Below are 18,785 nucleotides of genomic sequence, written 5' to 3'. Positions count from 1 at the left end.
CAGAGGCAAGAAGATCACGCGGATGGAGCCCTGGTGAGTGGAATCCCAACCTTTGTAAGAGGCCCCAGAACTTGGTCTATTCTGAGATGTACATTGAAGCTGATTTTCTCTGGACTTTAATCCTCTAGTACCTTGATCCTGAACTTCCCAGACTTTGACATGATGAGAAATTTCTGTGCTTTTTGATATAGGAAAACTGGGGACACATGCAAAGGTGTGAATCCAGCTAAAGTGGGCATATTAACACAGGGACATAGACTGCTTAGGTCCAATTCATAACAAGAAAAAATACACACAGTCTGAGGAGACGGGTCAGTGGCAAAAGTACTTTCTACACAAGGTAAGGGCTGGGATTAGTATCTTTGGAACCCACATTGACGCTGGGTGGGTATAATGGTCTACCTGTAATGTCAGCTCACAGGAGTCAGAGATAAGGGTTCCCACAGCAAGTTGGCCAGCTAGCTAACTGAAACGACACTCTGGGTCAGAGGAGAGACTTTGCCTCACTATATAAGGTGGAAAGTGATTGAGGAAGACACCAAACATAAACCTTAGGGCCCCACACAATGTAAGTACACACCTGTGTACACACTCGTGCACTTACCCACATGTACACATATTCAGACACCCGAACACTCACGCATACCACACGTTTACATACATATGCAACGAATAAACAAAAAGGGAAAAGCATCCCCTTTGTTTGCCGACCTAAATTGTATGGGTTTTGTTTTTTCTTTCTCTTTTGAAAAACTTGAGCGCATGCTTTGTGAACGTGGTGGTTTCTGTGTAATGAAATTGGACACGTCCAAGTTTCATGGTGTTTATCTGCTTGTTCATTATCCCACAAATGTTTACAATGTGATCCTGACATGCCAGACCCTAGGATGGGTAAGGAGATATAGCAGTGAGTGAGACAAACAAGATCTGGGGGACTAAGGGATTTCTATCCTAATGGGAGAAGAAGAAATAAAACAAACACACACCAAATAAATCAATACAGGAGCAAATGAAGACTACAATAGCAAATCGCGATAAAGGCCATGAAGAAAACGGAGAGGGTGATGGGTAGGGAACGTTCCATCCAAATATTTTGATTTCCAGATCATGCCTTCTGAAAACGCATAAGCATAAACAGCTTGTGTGATGCCTACCCAGCATCTAAAACAGCTGCTTCTAGTTAACCACTGCTGTGTAACAAAACACCCCAAAAGCCAGTGACTAAAAATATCAACAATATTCATTTTACTCGAAAACAGCAGTTTGGGCAGAACTTACTGAATAGCATTCATCTGGCTTCACGTGCCCTCAGCTGTGGAGGAAGCGAGGGCTGACTGCAGGTGAAACTGGCGTCCTCTAGGGACTGTCTTATTCAAGTGCCTGAGGTTGATACTGGTTATCAGCTAGGACTGCAGCTAGGGCTGGGGTGAACACACCACATGGTCTATCTATGGGTAACTTGGCTTTCTCGTAGCTTGGACCTGAGTTCCAAGTCATAAGCCTAATAGAGAAAGGGCAGGCAAGGGATAATGCTGTTTATCTTGTCCTAGTCCTGCAAGTCCTGTCATGATGTATTTGTTTACAGTTCTGCCTTAGAGGTTAGTCACTGAGATGGAAGCATTTTCAAGGGAATGGGAAGTATTCATGTTCCCATAGCAGGAGTGTTAAAATCTGTGGTCAACAGCACAACATTGGACACACAGACTCATTGGAGTCAGGGAGGGGCTCACAAGACCCAGCCCTTTCCTTGGGATTCACAGGCAGTCAGTGGTGGCTAGAGAGGTAGGGGTGGGAGTGTAGGGGGATGGTTTCTTCAGTGGAGCAGTGATTGGTATGTTGCCCATAGTCCTATAAATGACCCTTGCTGAAACTCCTCTAATTAACCCTAAATAAAAGTGTAAGCTCTCACATGTAAAAAGCCTAGACTGTAAAGGGGGACAAGCTGGAAATAGGAAGTGGATCAGAGGGAGGAAAAGGGAGAGAATGGGGGTAATGGAGGCGAATATGACCACAATACATTATTTACATGCATGCAAATGTCATAATGAAACCCAAGAATCACTGCTTGGAATTTCAAGTCACTTCAAGTGTATAAGACAGGCTCAAGCTCTCATGCCCTGTGGTCCTCTCCTTCTGGACTCTTTCTTGTATATTCATTATGCTACACAACCAGGTTTCCTTATTGTGTTGCTTGGTTTCTATTTTGTCCTCTTCTCCTGATGACTTCAATTGTATGCTGGAAAAAATACCGGAGAGCTCCTGGGACAGACATGTAAAGTCTTTGCACTTCTGCCTAAGGGTCTTTCCCTACTTTATTTCCTGAATCTTTGGAAAGAGGGGTTGGATTTAAAGAGAAGAGAACCCAGCCAAGTGTCTAGTTAGTTTTCAACCAAATGATACACAGTGCTGTATGTTTTTGTCTGCTATTCTATGAAATTGCTCCCCAATTTCTATTTATCCCTCAAATTCAAGTTCAAGCCAGACTCCATTGTGAGTCTGATCATAATCTTCTAAAATCATCAGTAGCCATTAACATTTATTGAATGCTCAGTGTAAGTCAGTGATCCAGTTTTGTATTTATTTCAATTCTTACTTGTCTTTCTATTTCTGTATGCGTGTGTGATGTGCATATATGTGTATGATTGTTTACATGGGAGTACATGTGTGTGCACATGCCTGTCTGGAAGCCCAGGTTTTATGTATGGAGTCATCCTCCATTATTTTTCTACCTTGTTCATTGAAGAAGGGTCTCTCAATCAAACCCAGAGCCATCAATCTAGATAGTCAGCTAGTGTGGGAATCCCTTTGTCTCTGTTTTCCAAATGTAGAACTACAGGAGGATTGTTACAACTATCCACCATTTACATGGGCTTACACTTGCATGACGGGCACTTTAATGTCTTGCCTTCTCCTCAGCCCCTATTTCTGCTCATTCTTATAGCACTTCTTAGGTTTTTCCATGGAACAGATGGAGACACACAGACAAAGAGATTTTTCTCAAGGTAAACAGACTGGTACTCTATGCATTTGGAAGTCAAATCTGCCTGTCTTGAGTCCAAGCCTTTCCAACAACAATTAGCACAAACTCTGTAGGCTACAACAGATAAGTAGCGAATGAAGGAAAACCACTGGGTACTTCATAGGCATAATGTACTCAGGCAGTAAGCCAGTCAGGAAATTGCCATTGGTCATTTGATGTTACCAGAGCAATACATAAGCCCTTCATAATGGACAAGGACTTTTGAAGGTTACTTTTATTTTTACTTATGTCTAGGTATGCGTATATGCTGGTGTCCAAGGAGGACTGAGACACTGGCTTCCTTGAACCCGGAGTTACAAGCATTTGTGGACTTCTCAGTAAGGGTGATGAGGACAGAACTTCAGTCCTCTGCAAAAAACAAGTGATCTTAACAGCTGAGCCATCTCTTCAGCCCTTGAAATGGAAGGTTTATATTTGTCGGCTAGCCTCATCGGAAAGCCACACTCGAAGGCACAGATTAGAGCTTCTTTAGCCTTTTCAATTGACAACTGAGCAGTCGGGATTTAGGGCCTGGGTGTGAGGAAGGGTTTCATCAGTGAGTTATGAATCAATCAGCTAGCCAGCTCTTCCCCAGCAACTTTGAAACAAGTACTGGTGTGACTTAAAGATAGAAGGCTGTGGGTGTGGCTCAGTTGATAGAGTGCCTGCCTAGCTTGTTGGAAGCCCTGGGTTTCAGCCCAGCATTAAATTAAACCAGGCAGAGTGGTGTGGGGCTTGAGAGTCAGGCAGGAGGATCTGAAGTTCAGTGTCCTCAGCTACATAGTGAGTTTGAGGCCAGCATGGGCTACATGAGATCCTACTACAAACAAATAAAGGCAAAAATCTGCTTTTCTTTCTGTGTGTGTGCTCCTCTCTTTCTTTCTGTGTCTGTGCTCCTCCTTTCTTTCTGTGTGTGTGTTCCTCCTTTCTTTCGGTGTGTGTGCTCCTCCTTTCTTTCTGTGTCTGTGCTCCTCCCTTTCTTTCTGTGTGTGCTCCTCTTTTCTTTCGGTGTGTGTGTGCTCCTTATGATGGATTTCTGCTTCTTCACCGCTAGCATTTGGAATATTTCCCCCAAACACCAGAGCCTTACTCCCTACTGTGGCATTTGGAGGTGGTGGGAACTCTGAGGTGGGCTCTCCTGAGTGAGGTGTACCCTTTGCAGGGTATATCAGTCTTTTCCCCTCTTTTCTGCTTCCTGGCAATGAGGTGATCAGCTTTTCTCTATCAACAGCTCCCCAGTGGTATACACTGCCTCGTCCCGGGTCTGGAATGACATAAATCTTTTCTTTTTAAATAAAGTTTCTGAGAGACCTTGATCATGGCTAAACTCTCCAAATCAATGAGCTAAAAGAAACCTCTGTTCTTTAGGGGTTGCTTTATGTCAGGTTCTTGTAGTGCCTGATAGAGAGTTGAGTGACTCCCCCTAATACATTACCAACCAAAACTAACTAACTAACTAACTAACTAACTAACTAACTAACTGAGGGACTCTACTATGAACTGACTGTAACTTGTGTCAGCAAGTCCTGTGAAATGATAAGGAGAGATTGCTAAGAGGCCTGAGTTGAGGGCTTAGAGAGCTTGGCAAATTTGCCTCTCTTTTTTTATAATCTGCCATGGGGTTGCCATGGTAGAACAAAATCTATGATGGAAATCCAAATAGAAACATTGTCTCACAAAGTTAGACAAAGTACATAGTAAACATGTATTAACTGATATATGTTTAGTCAATCATCTTATTTGACTTGGGAAACTTATGCTTCCAGACGTGACAAACATACTTCACTCCTGATAAAGATTTTCTTCTTTATTAGTGTGGTCTGTGTCCGACCCCACCCCCCCCACGCCCACTTTTTTTTTTTTTACTCTTTTTCGTCCTCTCTTTTTAGGGTCTATTACCTCACCAGCCATGGACTTTTGACCAGGTTGAATTTACAGTACTAGATGTGAATTCCTTCTCATGGAGCCATTTCAAATCTAAATGCAAAGTAATTGGTTAGCCCCATAATAGCTATGCCACTAATGCACAAGTGGGTTTTTCTTATGGCTGGTGTTCACTTCAGAGGAGCTGACTATTGGTTGGGCTACAGAAAGGGAGCAGAGAGAAGAAAGTTACCCCTCTCACCACACACACACACACACACACACACACACACACACACACACACACAGAGAGAGAGAGAGAGAGAGAGAGAGAGAGAGAGAGAGAGAGAGAGAGAGACTCACATACGCACATGCATTAATGCTTGAGAGATTTTTTGGAATAATGATAAGCATTTATAGACTTTTATGGGTAATAGCAAGTCTTTTAATTTCTTTGCAATATTTTTATTAAAATGTTTTATTTGCTCTTCACTATAAATATTCTCGCTCTCCACTTTTACCTATGAAACAAGTTGCAAGTTTTATATACTAAAGGCCAGATTAGAAATGTTGCAGTCATTATGTGCTTCAAATATACGTGGCATTAGTGATTCAAAAGCAGCCCTGAGCAAGCTACAAATAAATGCATGTAGTTGTATTCCAATAAAGCTTTATTTACAAAAGCAGAAAGCCTGTAGTTTTCCAGTATGTACTGGATCTACTGTAGGAGATTGGAATCAGTGATCGTTCTGGTTTTATTATGTCACTGTGGTAAAACACTCTGACTAAAAGTAACTTAGGAGAAGAAAGGATTCATTGAGTTTATATTTCTAGGTCATAGTCCATCACTGAGGGAAGTCAGGACAGGAGCTCAAACAGGAACATGAAGTAGAGACCATTGGAAAACCTGGTTGCTGGCTCGAAAGCTCATGCTTAGCTAGACTTCTTACCCAGCACAAGGCCACCAGCCCAGGTAAAAGTGCTGCCCAAAGTGAGCTTGCCCCTCCTAAATCAATTAACAATCAAGAAAACTCCCCACAGACCTCCCATAAGCTAATCCTATCTGAGGCTCCTAGGTTGTGCCAAGTCGACAATCAAAGCTAACTAGGTCAATAGTAAAAACTTTCCCAAACATGACTTCTAGCCTTCAATATGCAGTTAATATAAGCAGCAAAGTATAGGTGACTTTCCATAACTCTAAACTATTAAAACAAGGAAGACTAAGTTCATTGTATCTGGAAAATGGAGGCACAATGTATAATCAACGAAACTGTTAAAAAATTAGAATTATATGTAATTTGAAGTTCTGCCTCGATGCAACAGCCCTCCTGTCTGTGAGGGTTCTGAGCAGAAAAGCTATTATTTCCCACTTATGAACCACAAATGGGCTGAAGATATTTGCATACCTTTTTTATACATAATATATACCGGCACTCTAACCTCTGATTCTTCTTACTAAATTCCATTTAATTTGCCATTAATTAGTAAATTGTTATGTGAAATGCCTGCAAAGCATCTTGGGTGAACTGGCCCTGGCATGATGACTATTCTTCTGCGAGCTATCTGAAATTGTTATTGCTGAGCAATTTCCATGAAAATAGGAGGGCCTGCGAGCTGTTCTTTTAAAATCAGAATAAAATGAACTAAATGGAGGAGAACAAATAAAAGCAATAATAAATCAAGGACAAAAGACAGGAAACTTGTCTCCCCCAAAAAAGTATCTAAGAAGTGCATTAGCCTCTTGTGGATTCAGGTGCTTCCTTGACTCGGAGTGAGGCTGGGAACAAACACAGCAGCGGCAAAGACTGGTCCAGAGGAAACCTGAGAAATACCATTAACGTTCGCATTAAGGGTCTTCTGAAGGGTGGGGATGTGCCTCTGCGGGAGCTGGTTACCAGCAAGGCCTCTTCCTTCTCTAGGACACACTGAGCACATTAACCCATTCAAGGTCAGTTGCAGATCATGGACACCCCCCGCCCCACCCCCATTTCTTTTCTCCCCTTCTTCCACTTACAGCCAGTGCAAACTCACCTTCACTTTAGAGTGGACTTTTGCCTTCAAATTGCTTCCCTGGTAAACTCTCTTTTGGCCTCCTCCGGAACCAAGCCCAGAAGAAAGGGGAGCCTCTGTCCTTCCACCCTCCCTTCCCTGCCTGCTCCTCTGCTGGGTTTCAATGGCTGAATGAACAGTGTGTTAGGTTCACTGAACTTGGTGTTGGCTAGGGTTCTGTGCAGAGACAAAGTCAGCTTCCAGGCCAATTTCCATATGAAAGCAGCTGAGGTCTCTTTCCCATTTTGGAATTCCAGGCAGCACTAGGCTTCTCCATTCCCACCCCCACATCCCAACCCACTCCTAATCTCCACCCACTCCAACTTCTCTGGCTAGGGATAGCTCTCACCAGTTACTGGAGCCTGAGAGAGAGAGAGCAACCTTGAACAAAACAAAACAAAACAAAACAAAACAAAACACAGACTACACTTGCTTCCTATTTCCTGGGGTCAGAGGTAGAAGAGTCTGCCTATTAGGGTATAAGGTGGACGGTGGACAGAAGCCGGTATGTGAGGTCCTACTTAGGAGTAGGAGTAAGTGGAAACAGAAAGGTTTCTTCAATGCTGTTTTGAAGAAAATTGTAATTTCCACTGCCAACTATTTAAGAGCAAACACAACCCACTAAGACTTGCCCTGGCTGTCTGTAAATTGGGTGTTTGGTCTTTGGTGAATGGCTTCAAAATTCTTGTTTCCTTTCCAAGGTGTGGTTTCATCAACCTAAAAAATCCATAAGCGCAGGGCTCGTTTGGAACCACTGAAAGCCTGTTGGCAAATAATACCCTCAGACTAGAAGGCACTCACGAATGCCCAGAACTGGGCAAGGTTGATGCAACAGGGCCCTCACATCCTCCTGTCTTTCACTCTCACCTTCAGAAGTTGCCAGAGGCCTGGAGAGATGGCTCAGTTGGTAGAGTGCTTGCTGTGTAAGTGTGAGGACCCGAGTTCGGATCACTGGGACCCATATAAGTCACTGGACAGTATTTGTATAACCAGCCATGAGGCAGACAAGAGAATCCCCCAAAGCTGGTGGACTGGCTTTCCTGGCATGTTACAAGGCTAGACATCACAAAAAGATACTGGCTCAAACTAGGAGGACATAGGTTGTCTTCTGACTTACACACACACACACACACACACACACACACACACACACACACACACACAAAAGCGCACGCAAATTCATCACACACAGACATCAAGGTTAAAAAATAAAGAAGTTGCTAGTGTTCAAATCAGCTTTTATCCACTGGCTTGCATTACTTAGTATTAGTTCCTCCCATTTCCATACCTGGTCATACTGCAGTTACACTTCAAACAACACTTTGCCTCTCCCGATTGTGAAAGAGTAAAGTGCAGTGTCTAAGGGGCCGTGGTGAAACACATGCTGGTATTGCTTTCGTTATGTCTCCTAAGAACTGTCAGTTCAATAACAGTGCAACTGTCTGCAGGATGATTTATACAGCTGTAATATAATATGAATGCCACAAAATCATGATAGAATCCATGCCTTTGGTGGGAGAACTAACATGGTCATGTCAGCATATGTGTGTGTGTGTGTGTGTGTGAATATTTGGAGAGGGTTGTCTATTGTGGTTTTTAAACTTCTCCACCCCATGTAGAGGTCAGCTAACAACCTAGGTTATCATCAGTCTTCTCCTTCCATCTTGCTTAAGAGAAGGTCTCATGTTCACTGTGGAGTAGACCAGGCTAACTGTCCAGAAAGCTTTCTATTCCCTCATAAGAGTATAAGGACACACACACACACACACACACACACACACACACACACACACACACACACTGGTTCTGGGGATTTGAACTTGAGTCCTCACATTTGCACAGTGAGCAGTTTTCCCACTGAGCCATCTCTCCAGCCCCAGTATTTTCAACTATATGTGTGCAGACATACTTGAGCATGTGTGGATGTGTGTTCAGTGAGTGTGTGGGAAATGTGTGCCAACAGACTTGCACAGTGGGATCTAAATTTGAATAGGTAAGTGGGCATATGTGTCACCCAGTGAAGTGGACGAATGTGCAAATCAGGAGATGGACTGCTGCCAACAGAGGACCCAGCATCCTCTGGGCTGCCAAAGGCTTTGTTATAGTTGGTTCCCAGCAGGCTCTAAACCTCAGTCTCTGCCTGGGGATACAGGATGCTCTCCTGAAAGGAGAAATTATTGAAACACTGCTGCAAACCCAAGCTCGGCTGGGCTTTACAGGCCAGGTCCCTAAGAAACAGCCTGGACATCACTGCAGTTGCAAGTCCTAAACAAAAACACATGTGCTTGCTCAGCCTTGAAATCCAATGGCCTTTGAGCTCTGCTGAAGAATGAAGGAAGAAAATCTGAATTATGCCCCCCTGTTTGGAGCCTGGTGTCATTTATTATGCTGACCAAGAACCTTCTGTGTATATCATAATAAAATAAACCCTCTCATTCTCCCTGACACTATGGTGTGTGAGTCCATGTAGTATATGTGTGTGTTCAAATATGCCTGTGTTCTTATGAAGACCGTGTATGTGTGCGTGTATGTGTATGTGTGTGTGTGTGTGTGTGTGTGTGTGTGTGTGTGTGTGTGTGTAGAGATATACAGTGTCTTTCTTTATCCCTCTGAACCTTATTTCCTTGATACAGTCTCTCACTGAAGTCAGTCTGGCAGCTAGCAAGCCTCAAAAATCCTTGCATTTCAATACCTCACAGTCCTGGGTTTACAGACATGCATGCACCCATGGCCAGCAGTGTTGGGGATTCGAACTCAGATACTCATGCTTGCATAGCAAATGTTCTTACCCACTGAACTACCTCCTTAGCTGCAATCTTTCCTGATAATATCTGGGGATACTGCACTGTCCTGCATCTGGCCTTTGGAATGAATTCATATGTATATGGATTACAAATCAGAGGAAGAGTTTAAGTATTTCAACAGCATGAATATTGATCACAGACTAGATTAAGAGACAGCTAGGAGGATTTCTTCATAGGATAAAATTCTGCCCCCACCCTTTGGGCTGTGGCTGGCAGGCAAAGACAGACATTTATCAATGCAATAATTTCAGCTCTTGAGTAAAGATGTGCATCTCAAAGATTGCGAGTTTAACAAATCAGTGCATTTTGTCCTTAAATTTACTCTGTGGTGACATTTTTGGCAGCAGCACTGCTGGGCTGTAGGATAAGACATGGAGAATGTCCAGGGAAGGATTTCCCACTCCCAGCTGCTGCACACCGAACTGCATTGTCTTGGGAGAGATGGTGATGATTAATGATGTCCAGGTCCCTAGGACCTACTCTACCCTTCCCCCTCTCCCATTCTGTAGGCTTCTATGACAGGAGGAATGGTTTACAGAGTAGTTGAGGGTAACAGATATCAGGTCTTAGATCCAATCTAGTTTAGTGTCTTTATGCATGTGTGTGTGTGGTGTGCACATGCAAGTGAAAGTCAGAGGCAATGTCAAGATTCCGTCTCCATCACTTCCTGCTATCTATCTATCTATCTATCTATCTATCTATCTATCTATCTATCATCTATCTATCTATCTATCTATCTATCTATCTATCTATCATCTTCTATGTATCTACCTATTATTATCTATCTGTGATCTATCATCTATGTATCTATGTATGTTTCTCTCCATACATCTATCTTCTATTACTCAATCTATCTCTCTATCTATCTTCTATGTATCTATATTTTATCTATCTATCTATCTATCTCTACCATTTATCTATGAGTGTTTTCAGTGTGTGTGATGTGTGTGTGTGTATGTGTACAAGTGTAGCTATCCATATGCCGTGGTATACATGTAGACTTCAGAGGACAACCTCAGGTGTAGATCTTCACCTTCTACCATGTCTCTTGGTTTGTTTGTTTTCCTTCTGCGTAAATCAGGCGAATTAGCTTGTGAGCTGCTGGAGATTCTCCCATCTCTGCCCCCCCTCCCCATCTTCCTGCAGGAATTCTGCATTGTAGAGGCACAGTATCACACCTGGCTTTGCTCCAGTTCTGAGAATTTGAACTCAGGTCCTCATGCTGGCACAACAATCATTTTACCCACTGAATAATCTCCAAAGTCATCCACCCAGTGTTGCGAAACAGGGTCTTTGATGTAGGTAGACTGGATAAGCAATTAGCTCTAGAGAACCACCTGACTTTGCCACCCACCAGCCCTAGGTCTAGGGTTACAGATTCCACTACAAAGCAGCTTATTTGTGGGTGCTGGTATCGAAACACAGGTCCTTTGCTTGTGGAGCAGGGGTTTTACTAGATCATCCATCCCAGCCATAGTTTAGCATATTTTAATAAACAGGCAGAGCCTTGCTTTGGGCCCTTCCACCATTGTCTTTTCACCTTTTACTCTGATCCATCAGTCTCTGTTCCAGATCCCGACCTTGCTTGTTTTGCTCGGTCCCTGTCCCTCCACTCAGACTGCAGTCTGGCTGCTGAGACCTACTTCATGCATTTGCATGGTGTGCCTTGCTGCCCTGGTCTCTGTGTTTCCTCCTCTGGTGACGCTCACTCCCCTTCCTGCTTAGTCTGCATCAGGGGCTCTCTGGGGCATCCTCCACAAGATAGGACCCAACCCGAATCCCTGCCGGGTTCTCATTAGTTCCAGGGATGCAAGCCCAGCTCTTGGCCAGCTCCAGCTGTGTTCTGAGAATTACTGCAGGAATGAGATTTAATAGGAAGAGGATTCTAGCTTACTGGCTGTTTCCAACATGCCAGGAAGCACCGCGCAAAGAAGCTTTGTGTGTGCTGCTACCTGGCATTGTCTGCAGGATGTGTGGGCTCCCTGTGGGCTAACCTCTGCAGAAGCCGGATAAAAAAGAGCTGAAATAACTAGCCCAAGGTCACTCAGCATAATCGGTGAATTGAGCACTCAGGGTCTGGGCTAAGAAGATGCTCAATCAGAAATAAAGAGCAAGTTTATTTCCCCAGAACCCATTCAAACAAAACCTTGCTCTGGCGGCAAGTGTTTATAACGCTAGCTCCAGAGAGGCTGGATCCTATGTTTAGCCGGCCAGCTGGCCTAGCCTATGTGGATAAAGGCTCTTGCTGTGCATGCATAAGGGTCCAGAGTTTAGATCTCAGCACTTATGTAAAAACCAGATGTGGATGCACATATGTAATGCCTGCACTGCAGTGGGAGTGGGGTGTGGTCAGAGACAGGAGGGTCAAGAGGATTGCTGGTTGCCTGCCTAACCCCCAGAATGAGAGACTCTGGCTCAAAGAACTAGGGCCAGAATTGAGAGAACAGGACACTCAGTGGCCTCTGTGTGTATATTCACAGGCATGTGAATCCACATACCAAATATGTACAGACACCCCACATATACACACTAATAAAAGAAAGAAAATAAATCAAGGTAGAGAGTAACTAAAGAAGACACCCAAAGTTAACCTCTGGCCACTGCATACATGCGCACACATGTACCAACCCATCAACCTAAGTGCATGTGCATCACCATCATAGGTACCCACACACATGTGCACATACACACAAGATAAATAAAAACAAAAACAAGTGAATAGCCTGAGTTTCACGCCTCACTGAATGGCTTTCTTATCTCCTACTCCTTTCAATAATGGTAAATCCAGTCACAGTAGAATTTTCACAGCATTTATATCTACTGGGCTTCGTGCTAATTAAAATGTTTATGTTATTTTCTTTAAAAAAATAGCATTAATTTGTTTATCATAAAATTTACCTTTTAAAAGTATACAGTTGAGAAACTGGTGAGATGAAGCAGTTGGAAACCATGCCTGTTACAACCTGAGAACATGAATTGAATTCCGAAACCCAAAAGGTAGAAGCGGAGAACAGAGTTCTGTAAGTTGTCTGACACCTGACATCTGGGCCTTTGCCCGCACACACACTAAATATGCAAAATAATTTAAAAGTCAATGCTTTACCAAAAAAGTATACAAGTTGTTTAACCGTTCCTCATGTCATTAAATAACATTTTTATAGGCACCCCTTGCCCAAAAAACTATACCCTTATCTATATGAAACACAATTTTGCTTTCAGATGTAGATGGCATACCCTATACATTTCATAGTAATGAAATCATGTCATACATGGCCTTTAAAAGCTCCTGTGTGTGTCTGGCATATGACAAATATGTGAGGGTACAGGGCAAGGCACCTGTAGAAATCAGAGTTCAACCTCAGGTCTCAGTCATTATCTTCCACCTATTCTAAGACAGGGTCTTCTTTTTTCTGATGTATACACAAAGTTGCCTGGCCTGTGAGTGTCTGAGGATTCTCCTGTCTCAGTCCAGTATCATCAATTCAGGAGCATGGCAGTGTCCAGGCAGGTATGGTGCAGAAGGAGCTGAGAGTTCTACATCTTTATCTAAAGGCCACTAGGAAAAGACTGAGTTCCACACAGTTAAAATGTGTATTAAGCCCTATGATTAAGCCATAGTGATGCACTGAATTCAACAAGGCCACACCTACTCTAACAAGGCCACACCTCCAAATAGTGCTACTCCCTGAGCCGAGCATATGCAAAGACATCACAGACTGTGACCTGAAGTAAACTGTTTCTCCCCTGTTGCTTATTGCCAGAATTTTTCATTGTAGCAACAGAGATGAATCCAGAAAACTCAGTCATTGAGTTTATTTGGCTCACTTACAGAGCATAGTTAAAGGATTACTTACAGGAGCTTGGGGCACACATAGCGGCTGGGTCCCTGTCAAGTCCTCCACCATCATGGATGGTGACATCACGGAAGCTGCATCATGAAGTCCATTTTCAGTCAATCTTCTATTTGCCGTATGTTCTAGCATATCCCAAGGTCACAACCACATTAAGTGAGGGCAGGAAGAAATAATAGTTGAATCTCAGGTTAGGGATTATCTAACTCTCTCCTACTAGGCATGTCAACAGCTCTATTACCATAGATCCAGCTACTTAGGTATTGGTCTGCTCATTTATTGCCAGGGCCACTGGGCCAAGGTAGCATTTACTCCAAGCTGATACACATGCTATGCTCTACAGCAGTGGTTCTCAACTATCCTCATGCTGTGGTGACTTCCAGTCATAAAATTATTCTTGTTACTACTTCATAACTGTAATTGTGTGACTTTTATGAATCATAATGTAAATGTCTATGACTTTTCCGATGGTCTTGTTCTTAGGTGGCCCCTATGAATGGGTTGTTTGACCCCCAAAAGGGTTGGGTTGGGACCCACAAGTTGAGAAGCACTGATCTAAGGAAAACAAGTCAGGCTTCAGAAACCCAGACTTAGCCACATCATTCCCAGCTACAAGATTCATGCTCAGCCTTTCAGCCCTTTGTGACCTCCTTGTCCTTAGCAATTTTACAACATCACCTGAGACCAAGGTCTCGCACAAGAGGGAAATGAGGAGACACTTTCTGAGGGTGCACCTGACTGTGTTTCTTTGAGGCCGTGTGTGTGTTCCTTTGACCCTCCTCCTCATTTTCCATTGATGTTCACCAGAGATGCCAGAAACAAAGGGGTTTATAGGTTCAAGAAACCTGAGAACCTACCCAGCAGCAAAATCTTTTTAAAATTGGTAAAATTGGATTATATACCAACTTTCTACAGTTTCTAAAATGTTTTATTTTGATCTCTGTCTGTCTCTGTCTCTGTCTGTCTCTCTCTCTCTCTCTCTCTCTCTCTGTGTGTGTGTGTGTGTGTGTGTGTGTGTGTGTGTGTGTGTGTGTGTTTGAGTACTGGTTCCTGCAATAGCCAGAAGTTATCTGATTCTCTGGATCTGAAGTTTCTGCTTGCTGTGGGCCGAATATGGATTCTGGGAGCTAACTCCAGTCTTCTGTAAGAGCAGTACGAAGCTTTAACTGCTGTGTCATCTCTCCAGCACCTTTTCCTACCTTTTTTGATGATAAAACACAGACCGGTTTCTCACTTCGGAGTATGTATAGCACAGCATAGTTCCTACCCTCACGGTGCTTATGTTCTCAGAGTGTCAAGCCAGCTTTCACACAAAAGCTGGTGGCCATAGTGAGGTCTGATGCTGTCACACAGTAGTATGGTAGAGTGACAGGTGTGCTGGAGTAATCATAAAAGGAGGGACTATCATAGGAAGGAGTATTCTGGGAATTATTTTCTTGTTGTAACAAAATAACAGGAGAAAGGCAACTGAAAGAAGGAAGGGTTTATTTTGTCTAAGGATACACAGTCAGTCCATCATGGTGGGGAAGGCACGACAGCAAGACTGTGAGACAGCCGGCCACATGACAGCTACAGTCAGGAAGCACAGGGAGATGAATTCTGGTGTGCAGTTCACTTTCTCCTTTGTATTCACTCCACAGCCCCAGCCCATGGGATGGTGCTCCTCAGATTAGGGTGGCTCTTCCCACCTCAACTAACTCAATTTAGAAACTTGCTCACAAACATGCTCTGAGGTGATTGTACATCCTGTGTAGGCTAAAAGTCAAGATTAACTGTCCTAATGAGTCCAAGGGCATTGACATCGTGAAAGAAAGCTAGGATTTGGGAATATATAAAAGAAGACAAGTATGAAAACAGTTCAGGACTACACTGGGGTAGGTCAGAACTGGACATGCTTGGGAGAAAATGTAGGAAATTGCATCTAGCTAGAACTGGAAGACTCTTGGGAGGGTACCATATAGAACAAATAATTTTGATTTATTTTGCTTAAGTAAAACAAAGATAAGGAGAATTTTGAAAAGAGGCCCATTGAGTGTGGGGTAGTATTGAGTTTCTGGAATATAAGCTATTGGTTTGGTACTCCCCAAGAGATAATGTCAGAGCTCAAGGGGTCAGAGACTAGTGGGTCCCTGGAGATTACCGGACATCAGGCCTCAGGTTCACTGAAAGACCTTGCCTGAAAATGAGGTGGGGAATTGAGTAGTAAAGAGATCCTGACCGTGACCTCTGACCTCCATACACCCTCACAGACAAGTGCACCTACACATGCACACACACTACATATACTACACACACTCACAAAAGAAGCTGGGGCCCCGTGAGAAGAAGTTAGTTTATTGGGAGTGTGGTCTGAAGTGAGTATTAGGACCTAGTCTCCTTCCAGTTTCTTTCTTTTACTTCCTGGATGCCATGGTTCCACACCAATAGGGCCAATTGACCATGGAGAAGAGCCTTCAAGACAGCTATCTTCTCTCATGGTGACAGAGAACTGACTGACATGGTAGCATAGTCAGGGATAAGGACTCAAGGACAAGGAATGAGACTCTAACCTGGCATATGGGATGGACCCTTTATATCTAAGCCCAAGGAATATGTCCGAAGTTCAGCTCAGAGTTGGGAAAGGTCAGGTCTGATTTTTTAAGTAGGTTTCTGTTGCTGTGACAACACTATGACCAGAATCAACCTGGGGGAAAGTAAGATGTATTTGATGTATACTTCTATGTCATGGTGCATCACTGAGGGAAGCCGAGACCACAGAGGAACCATGCTGACGAGCTTGCTGGCATAAGCAACACTTGGGCTGGGGATGCCTACATTCATCATTAGCCAAAGCAATGCTCCACAGACTTACTAACAGGCCAATCTGATGGAGGCATTTTCTCATCTGAGGATGCCTCTTCTTTGATGATTTCAGCTTGGTATGAAGATTACAAAAAACGTAATCAGCATACGTGGTTTGAAAGCGCAATTGAGAAGCTCTCCGTTCTGCATGTGGTCATCATGAGTAAGATTCCTTCTGAGCTGGGTGCTTTTGGTACAATAGCTGCACTGGCCACATGGGATCTTGTGTTAGAAAATTGCTCAGAGGACTTGAGGGACTTATCTAACACTAAAAAGGTAGCAAATATCAAGAAAGAGGTTTACTACTTACACAAGGGTTGTGCAGTACTCATCCTGACATTCATGTAGCATTTGTAGTGATTTGGAGCTATTGTGCCAACAGAGAGACTTCTGTGAATATTTTCTTCTGAATAAATCTGAATTTTTTATATGTGTAGGTAAACATGTGTGATGTCTCTCTCTCTCTCTCTCTCTCTCTCTCTCTCTCTCTCTCTCTCTCTCTCTCTCTCTCTCTCTCTCTGTATGTGACGTGTTTTCAGAGGTCAGAGGACACTTCAGATGTCATCCCTTAGGCTATACCTTTTTTACATTGTTTTCTTTTTGAAACAGGGTTTCTGTGTATAGCCCTGGATGTCCTGGAACTCACTTTGTAGACCAGGCTGGCTTAAAATGTATTAGAATATGCCTGCCTCTGCCTCTGCCTCTGCCTCTGCCTCTGCCTCTGCCTCTGCCTCTGCCTCTGCCTCTGCCTCTGCCTCTGCCTCTGCCTCTGCCTCTGCCTCTGCCTCTGCCTCTGCCTCTGCCTCTGCCTCTGCCTCTGCCTCCTGAGCCCCAGGATTAAAGGCGTGTGCCACCACACTTGACTCATTTCTTACTTTTTTGAGAGATACTTTCATTGGCCTGGAACCACTGATGTGTGGCTGGATGGGTAGCCCCAGGGAAGCCACTTGTCTCCACCTTCTCAGCACTGGGACAATACCTGGCTTTACATAGAACCCAAGGATCAAACCCAGGTTCTTATGCTTGCAATGCAAGTATTGTGCCAGCTGAGCTCACACCTTAGCCATCAGCCTGAAGTCTTGTCTCATGCATCCTGCTCTGTTACTCTCTGCTTTGTTCTTCTGAGACAGGATCTATATTCGATACTTTTCTATTGTGTTAAAATACCATGCAACAAATGCAGAGTTCCACATCCAAATGTTAGACAGAGCTCCCAGAGTCCTTTGGAGGAGGAGAAGAAAGGATTGGAGGATCCAGAGGGACCAAGAACAATAAGAGAACACTCCCCACATAATCAATTGACTAGGACTCAAGTGGCCTCACAGAGATCAGGGAGCCTGAACAGGTCTGACCTGGGTCCTTTGTATATATGTTATGGTCGTGTGACTTTGAGTTCTTGTGTGAATCCTAACAGTAGGAGCAGGGCTGTCTCTGACATTTTTGCCTACCTTTGGGACCCTTTTCTTCCTCTTGGGTTGCCTTGTCCAGCCTTGATGTGAGAATATGTGCCTGGTCTTATTGTAGATTGTTAGCCTGTATTTCATTGATATCCGTGTATGGTCTGCTCTTTTCTGGGGGAGGTAAAGTGGGGGAAGATGTGTGTGTGTGATGTGGTATAGAGGTTACAGGGATGGGGCAGGGGTAGGTAGGGGAGAGAGAGACTGGGGGAGGGGAGGAGAGGGAGGGGAAACTGCAGTGGGGATATAATATATGGAAGAAGAATAAATAAAAAGGGAAAAAACAAAACAAACCGAAAAAACTCACCATGACCAAGGCAACTTGTGGAAGAAAGGATTCTTTTGGCCTTACAGTTCCAGAGAAATATGGGTCCACACTCATCATGAATGGTACATGTGCAGCAAGCCAGCATGAGGTCTGGAACTGGAAGCTGCGAGCTGAGGGCTCACTCACCCTAGGTGAAGCACTTCCTCCAAAAAAGCCATACTTTCCAAGCCTCCCAAACAAATGTGGGCGGAGTATCCTCATGAGGTGAGGCATTTCATTTTAACCAGCACAGGCTCTTCCTCAGAAGCTGGAGCTGCTCCTCAGTGACCCTCTTGTCTCTACTCTTTACAGCTTTGGGATTGCAGGTGCACATGTAGTCGTGCCTGGCTTTTTCCATAGAGCTGGGATTTGAACTCAGATCTTCACACTTTCCTAGCAAGTGCATTTACCCACTGAGCTATCTCCTTAGGCCTCCCTGGTCCTGACTTTTGCCTTTTTGATCCATATTCAGTGATGAAACCTAGTCCAGTTTGGGTTGCTTGCTCTGCCTGAAACATAGGTGCTGATTGCAAGATTGGCATCAAAACTAAGAGGCTGCTACCTCTTCCATCCTTAACAGGTGCTTAACCAACA

At 43.8% G+C, this 18,785-nt stretch overlaps 1 long non-coding RNA gene across 2 annotated transcripts in view; it reads right to left on the bottom strand.

Moving 5' to 3' along the window:
- Celrr (cerebellum expressed regulatory RNA) overlaps window positions 1-7,065 on the bottom strand; it is a 33,571-nt gene extending 26,506 nt beyond the window's left edge. For both annotated transcript variants that reach the window (NR_038008.1, NR_110450.1), the window contains exon 1: window positions 6,914-7,065. This is a non-coding gene — a long non-coding RNA (cerebellum expressed regulatory RNA). The remainder of the gene's footprint in view (window positions 1-6,913) is intronic.
- Window positions 7,066-18,785: the final 11,720 nt, after the last annotated feature.

This window comes from Mus musculus, chromosome 1 (genome assembly GCF_000001635.26).
Source record: "Mus musculus strain C57BL/6J chromosome 1, GRCm38.p6 C57BL/6J".
In the NCBI taxonomy this organism is placed as follows: Eukaryota; Metazoa; Chordata; class Mammalia; order Rodentia; family Muridae; genus Mus; species Mus musculus.
This window is presented reverse-complemented; position numbering and strand designations above follow the sequence as displayed.